Raw genomic sequence first — 7628 nt, 5'->3', positions numbered from 1 at the left:
TCCATGTATGATCACACTTCCTCCCTTTTGTTTTTCTATATGATATAATGTATGTTTTAAATCTTGTATTGTCTTAATTGCTTTCTTTCCATCATCATCACATATCTCTTCTGTAGCTCAGCACAGCAGCTGGACAGCTTGCTGCACCATCAGCTTTGTCAGTGATAAGTGTTGTGGTAATAAGCAGAGCCCCTCCTGAACATCTCACCCCATGCTGAATAAAGGAGTGACCTCGATACATACAGCCATGATATAACACACTCTTCACCGTGTCACCAATTCAATAAATGGTTTGCTGACTCTATTGAGTGATCATTTGTCAAAGCAAATGTCAGAAATGTGTTGGAATATAACAGTGTTAAAGTTCACTTTGCAGGAAACAGTGAGTATTAGGACTTTTTGGAAATGGATTGTACCATGGGTGCTGCTCTGACACATCTTATCTAAACTGACAGGCAGGTCTGAGGCCAACTATCCCCTCAAGGACAAACATCCAAACCTCAAACTGGCAACTCAACCTGCCTCCTCACGAAGAAAAGCACAATGACACACACAGCATGGACCGGCTTACAAAGATGAAATGGGTCTTAAACGGGCACTGCGTGTTCAGGATGACATAGACACCAACACTTTCACACATTTCACACTTATGTTCATTTTCAAGCTTTAGATTTGTCAAAATCAAATACTTTGTTTAAAGATTCCTGACACGGTGCCAAATAAGTTGAATATAGAAAATATAACTTTTTTTCAAAGCTGTTTTTTGTTCGATTTGGTCTCCCATCAAATGAAGAAATTATTCATTCCAACTCAACTTGAAATACGATTACCATCTGTTCCCTTTTATTCCAGTGCCCGGCTCATGGCTCATGTTTAATGTATCTGTGCTAATTGCGTCAACTACGTACAATGGCCATCCCTACATCAGGAAATCATTGAAAGACATGAAGGAGAAGGACCGTGACTGTATGAATGCCTTCAAAATAACCCTTTATTACCATCATTTGCTCCATCGCTTTCACTTGACAATGGCCATGAATAATGATGGCTGAAATAAATGGAAACAGTTAATGGATGCTCTCTTTTTATCATAACCTTCACATTTTCAAATAATTAACCAAATATACGTGTGTGTGTGACGTATCAGCAGTTTCACCACACCACAGCAATATTTATCATCTTATATAGATCCTCTGCAAGGGTAGTCAAGTGTGACTTTCTGAAATATGATTATACCCCTCAGTATAAGGGACGCGTGGAAGTGGAATACTGTGCATAATTTCACATTCATGGAATCATGCACACGCTCATACAGTAAATACATACACATCAGCACACACGCCCACACATGTACTGTGCCTGGAATTGGTTGACACATACATTTTATGATAATGAATCAAACATTAAACAGCATTTCATAAACAAGGTGAAAGCCCATGGAAATTACTGGAAAACTTTCCCTTTTAAAATACAAATGCCTGCCATAAGGAAAAGTCTGACAAAAGATTAATTAGATTTAAGTCCTTTAAGCTGGTTACCCTTGGAAAATGTGCATTTTAAAGATAAACCATATCGAGTGTAAAGAGAGATCTGCTGGTTATGACATTTATATAAATATAAATGTTCTGTTTAAATGTTGTTGGATTAATAAAGTTGCTTTGCCATCTGCTCTGATGTTAAATCATCAGCGAGAGGATCTTCAAACGCACCGTGTGATGTGTCAGGCCAATCTTTCAATTTATCGTCTAATGATAGCCAGTGTCATCAAAAATATGTTTGACTATCTGTGTTCATTCGTTAGCAGAAACCTTGAGTCGCCTGTAGGGACCACATCAAATGGCTTTGACTTTGAGGAAGATGAGAGAGTGGCGTGGTCTTAATCTTTTGCTCCCAGAAAGGGCCTTCACCACTACCTTTAATCACCTCACTGTGAATTCTCACTGCTGACGCACTCTTCCTCTGTTGACTTTAGCCTTGCCAATAGAACTACCTGGCCCTGAATGTAACCACAGCAGAAAGGTGGCAATTGTCCATGTCCAAGCTCAAGCATGTGCCACCTTATAGAATATATAGGATGCATCTAAAGGATTAGGATAAAATACACATATAGAATGCATCAGTTCTCAGCTACTACTCGGAGGATTGTTGAACACTTGTGAAACGGTGGTTCCAAACGTGATGTGTGGATGGAGGCAAACAAATTAAATATAGGCACAGATTGGAGGACAATCTTATCACAGTGGGGTAATGTCAGTGTCACATTTCTCCCCTGCAGCCACTGACACGAGAGAGCGATTACGCATTCAACATGGCTGTCAAGTTTAGCGGAAAGCAAGAGAGCATTGTATTCTTAGATCAACTCATTCCTAATTCAAGACACTAAACAGAATGCTCTGTACTAATACTGGGTGTTTGGTAGCTGTACACATAAGGGTCAATGGTTACCTTTAAACAAACATTATTAAAGTTCAAAAACAATGTGGCTGGATTCATCCTGTGACTCCATGAACAAGGCACAGCAAGGAGAGCATTGCAGCACACTGTCAGTCTGCAGTGAAGTCAGCCAGATGGGAGACAACATCCTCTCCTCAGGGAAAAGCACTGGACGGAAACATCTGAAGAAAGAGAGAGTGATAAAAAAAAGAAGGGAACAGAGAAGCCGGGGCTCTCTCTAGGTCTGTTACGAGGATGTTGGATCCAGCAGTCAAGCGGCAATCATGGGTCCAGGTTAGTGATCTAGGTGATACAAGACGAAGTTCAATATGAGACATGAATAAAAGCAAAAAATATGAAAAACGATGGTGTAACAAGGTGAGCAGGATGTGGAAAAACATGTTGAGTTCACAAAGACACTTCCTGCTGCATGCTGAGAAGCTGCAGACTGTCATATTTATGCATTTGCAGTTAGTCTGCTGTAAAAGGTGATTTGATGCTGGAAAGGACCCTGAAGAATCCTTATCAGCCCATTTTAGTCTTGGGGTGGTGTCAGGGTCAAATAACAATAGGAGGAATCCTACAAATAAATTTTCCAAGATAAAAGCAAGGTGAGGAAGGTGAGTCAGCTGGAAAGAAAATCGAAAACGTGTCTGTTTCCAGGACAATACAGACGGTTCAAACGGTACAGACGATGATACATGCAAACAGATTGCCTGCATGTTGATTCAGACAGATCTCAGTTGTATTCTCGCAAGGCAGCAGGAGTCATGATCTCCTGTCCTAGAGGATATATGCTATCCGTCAGACGACATGATGAGGAGGCTTTATATGGACCATAAATTTCACGGCTTGGCCCAGGCAACAACAATATACGTAACACCAGGATTCATTGCCGGCAAGTAGATAACCTTTCCCCAATTCTTGTTACCTTATCTCAGACTGACGAACACACTTCTGCACATTTATAAGCTGTGCTTTTGTAATCCTGGACGACTGCTTTTCCACCAGAAGATACTTGTAGAAACACATTGTAGCATTGCATAACACCGTGATGTATGCATTCAGACCGTTTGGCCATGACCGCAAGGTCCCTTCAGGGACATCAATGCAATTATCCTCACTTATTAAAACTGTCTATCAGGAGTGTGGTACAATTAATGAAATTATCCAGGTCAAAGTCATTCTTCAGCAGCACATTGCTATCACTGTGGGGCAATTCGTTCAGAGCTCATTGCAGTGGTCAGCAGTTTCCTTTACATTCTTGCGTCATTTTGATCCTCTCACTATTTCAAGGAATGTATGCAAAATGGTTCAGCCTGCTGTTCACCCTAATCTATCTAGGTACCTACAGTGTTGATTAAAGAACAGAAGTCAGAATAGGCACAATTTTAATGCATGATAAATATTTTAACAAAGCTTTCATGGAAATAGCAAAGCATATTATTAAAGGCGCCCATGAGATGGGGAAGTACTGTACAGTACATTCAAGAGGCGTTGCTAGGAAACGCTACTGCTGGATGAGTCAATGAGCAATCCACAGGCTCTAAGAGGAGCTACAATAGAACAGACCGCCTAGCAGCCACACAATAATCTCAGTCCACATGGTCATTGCAATTATGTTAATTAATATCATCCTTACAGCCACTCCAATGATAAACGTGGTAGTTTGCTTACATAACCACGCCGCCCATTTAAATGAGAAAACTGGGGGCTGAGAACAGGTCTATGCAGTGCAGCAGAGCTACGGTGCAGCCAGACCTCAAACGGCTGCACACCTGCTGACAGACTGTACGGCGGAGGAAAGTTCAAGAAAGAGAATGAGAAAGAGATCACCACATTTTGCAAGATACATATTTGGTTTGCAACAATGGACATGAAGGTCAGAGAATTATGCACTCCTTTGTCCTTTTTGACCTTTTACGGTCAATTTAATAAAAGTTACACTCTGTTTGATGGTCTTTGTGTGTTTAGATAGAATGTTAGGTGTTTGCATGCTCAAAGGGTAAATGCCCTTGGGGCAACAGCAAGAACGCTGCGTTTTCCTTCATCATACCTTTCAGATGTGCAGATATACCTCAAACACACACACAGCACACAAAGCAGATGAGATAATGAGTCACCTCGGTTCTCCCTTTGTCCGATGAGCTCAGGTGGAGAAGATTTTCCATTTTGATGTTTACCACAAGACACCTTCCCTGCATAATCTCCCGGCTGTTCATACTGTACACCTGGTACCAAGCTGCTCATGTGAAGAAATGACTGAGACTACATACAACCATTCATTACACAGCCATGAATTATCCATGATAGAACCATAAGTGTTTGTCATTCTGGAAATATGCTCAGTTTGGATGGATTCATAGGGCCTCGGTTAAAGGGAAATTCATTTTTGGGACAAATAATTAGATATTAAAATGTTTCTAGGTGGATGTTGTGTGTTTTATAATGATGAAATCATTTCACCTACTATGTGACCATTTAGACTGTATGTTCATACTGTTTTGATAATATTGACTAATCACTTATTTTCAAAGAGTGGGTGTCACAAGTATGACACAGAGAGGTTTGTTTTCTTTTGGAACACAATAAAAGATTTACATCTGGTACGCTGCATTCATATGATGTTTTTACAAAACTACTTCTGCTTCTCTGTCATCATGATACAGATCTGACCCTTTCCTCTTTTATTTACCTTCACAATTAGGATTACCACGATTTGCCTTTCCAATGTCTATTCCTCTTTGATTGCGTAGTATTCTCCATGGGCACGCTGAAGAGGCTCTCCATATGTTTACAATTGCTAATCTCAGTCAAACTGGGAACATACAAAAGCAAGGTAATCCTCACCTCCTCAAAATCCAGCATGAACACATGAAGATTAAGTGCTGCAGGATGTGCGTCTGTTAGTTCCATACATCTTCATTCTAACTGACAACCCTGTGGTTGCTGGAACAGGGGCATTAATTTCAAGTACATGAAGCGCACTACTAACTTTTACAGGAAAAGAATGAAAAAACTAGAGGTAGATTAAATGATTGCTATACCTGCTGTTCAGATGGGGTTTGAAAGAGAATCTATTGTGAATGTGAGCAATAGAATCAATTGGTTTTCGTGATATAACAGTAGGTGATCTTTTCAGTAATTATATACTGATATGCAGAAGTCTTTTTCAACACAGTTCCATATTTCATGCTCATTTATGTTTCGTGCTGTTTTTCTTTTCACTTAAATCTATCTAGCAGCAGTCGCTGACAATATGTAATTTTATTCATCCATCACCTACTAAAAATTGCATTCACAAATGGTAATCGTGTTATACAACACATGCACAGCCTGTAAAACCGTTCAGATGAAAACTGAAAGCATCTTCGACACCATAAAAGACACAGCCTGGAACCTTCTGGTGTTAGCAGTTGTGCTGTCTGAAAGACGCTCACTGCTTGACTGTAGCGGCAATCACATTGTAAACACAATAGTGCCATCTATTGCTCAAAAGGAGAATTGCTCAGCAATGCTGCACAATTCGAATGAAAGAACTTGTCTTTAAACTTTTGCGCCTCCTCCGAGTTTGAGCATCCTACATCAAAATTATTTTGTCTTTTAATGAATCTAGAACAATCATCAGTCACATATTTTTCTTTTGGTTAGAGTAGATATGAAATATAATATCATATTTACCTTTGACCTTAGAATGCATTTCTTGTGTGTGTGTGTGTGTGTGTGTGTGTGTGTGCTTATCATTATGGACATTAATGATCCTATTAATTACCTTGTATTTTTGAGGGGCGGCGCTGAATTCGCTGCGGTGAGGCTTTGCTGCTCTCCAATTGGTCAGAAGAACCGTCAATCATCGTTAGCTGCAAAGTGGGCGAGGCGAATAGGTGGCGTTGTTGCGTTGCCGCGACACGCAAATAGTTAGCAAACACCTGAAAGTTGCAGAAAATAACCGTAATAATAATGTCTGTCACTGGCTGTCTGCCACTTACTGATGCAACCTGACTACTGAAGAAGAATAAACTACAGGTAAGTTGCTCAATTTAAAGAATTCTAAGTTACTGGTATTTACGTTGGTAGTATAATCTAGCTAGCCGAGTCGCTTGCTAAACTGTGGCTGATAAGAGGAAAGTGAGTAATAATTGAAAGAAAATAAGTAATAAAAAACATAAACTAACAAAATATAGCTAGTTTGCTTTTAGGACAAATGAAGGAAATTGGTGCAAGTAACGTGCACAGCCAATATGAATAAAACAAGGTCAAGGAGGCAGTACTATGGCTGCGTGGATCACACTTGATGTACAATACCAAATATAAATATAATACAATATAACACAACCTTGACAGTTTACTTGCTTAAAGCTTTAAAGCTGCGTCAATCTTTTTTATTGGCCACCAGGGACAGAAGGACAAACCAGTTGTCTGTAATGCAGAGCTGTTTTATGCTCTTATAAACAAACCTGCTTTACCACGGATGCAAACAATTGATGGTGCATTCAAACATGTCGGGCTATTTATTTCAGTAAATGGAACACTCACAGTAAATAAGCTGCATATACTTTCTCCTCATTCACGTCCTTACTGTGGGAGCCAATTACACATGGACAGTAGGTTATGGATGTGAATCAGCTCTTATTTGAAATCTCTCTCTGTTTTCGACTGTGGCCATTACGCTAAAATTGTCAACAAAGCTCTGTGCTCTTCGTCTCCTTTATCCAATCACTATAGTTGTGTTTCTGTCCGACTAATGATTGTAAGACTTGAATTCACTTGCATTATCTCAGTTTTGGTGTCTGCTTATTCCTCAGAATCATCACATACTGTTTGTTTATTAACAGAAGGCAAAGCAATTAGAACATTCGTAGAATAGACCTTTGTTTGACCTATCTTGGCTCATAAAACCTCTTCCCAAGACTGTTTAGCTTCCCATTTTTCTTGACTGGTCGTTGGGATAGATATTTCACACCCATTATATTGAATAAATGGAGTTAGGTGACTTGAGAAGGCTCCCAGCATAGGTCCAACTACAGCTTGTAAGCTGTGCTCGATTTTTCTGGTCTGTTGTGCTGGATGTTATGAGAAATCTGCTGAAATAGAATACAGGCTGAGGCTCCACACCAGGCAACAGCCTTCACATTAATCTCGATCTGCTGATAATAAATGGCAGCAGTTAACATGGCTTGATGTGGTAACAGTTT

At 39.9% G+C, this 7628-nt stretch overlaps 1 protein-coding gene across 1 annotated transcript in view; it reads left to right on the top strand.

Annotated features, from left to right (window-relative positions):
- The first annotated feature begins 6344 nt into the window (after window positions 1–6344).
- Window positions 6345–7628, top strand: part of LOC143009841 (glycerol-3-phosphate dehydrogenase, mitochondrial-like) — a 92795-nt gene continuing 91511 nt past the window's right edge. Inside the window, exon 1 of the mRNA XM_076161937.1 lies at window positions 6345–6459. The gene's annotated coding sequence lies outside the window, so the exon portion shown is untranslated. The remainder of the gene's footprint in view (window positions 6460–7628) is intronic.

This window comes from Genypterus blacodes, unplaced genomic scaffold (genome assembly GCF_046128005.1).
Source record: "Genypterus blacodes isolate CSIRO-AG114 ecotype Tasmania unplaced genomic scaffold, CSIRO-AGI_Gbla_v1 ptg000118l_1, whole genome shotgun sequence".
In the NCBI taxonomy this organism is placed as follows: domain Eukaryota; kingdom Metazoa; phylum Chordata; class Actinopteri; order Ophidiiformes; family Ophidiidae; genus Genypterus; species Genypterus blacodes.
Note: the sequence above shows the minus strand (reverse complement) of the source record. Positions and strands in the feature narration are given on the sequence as shown.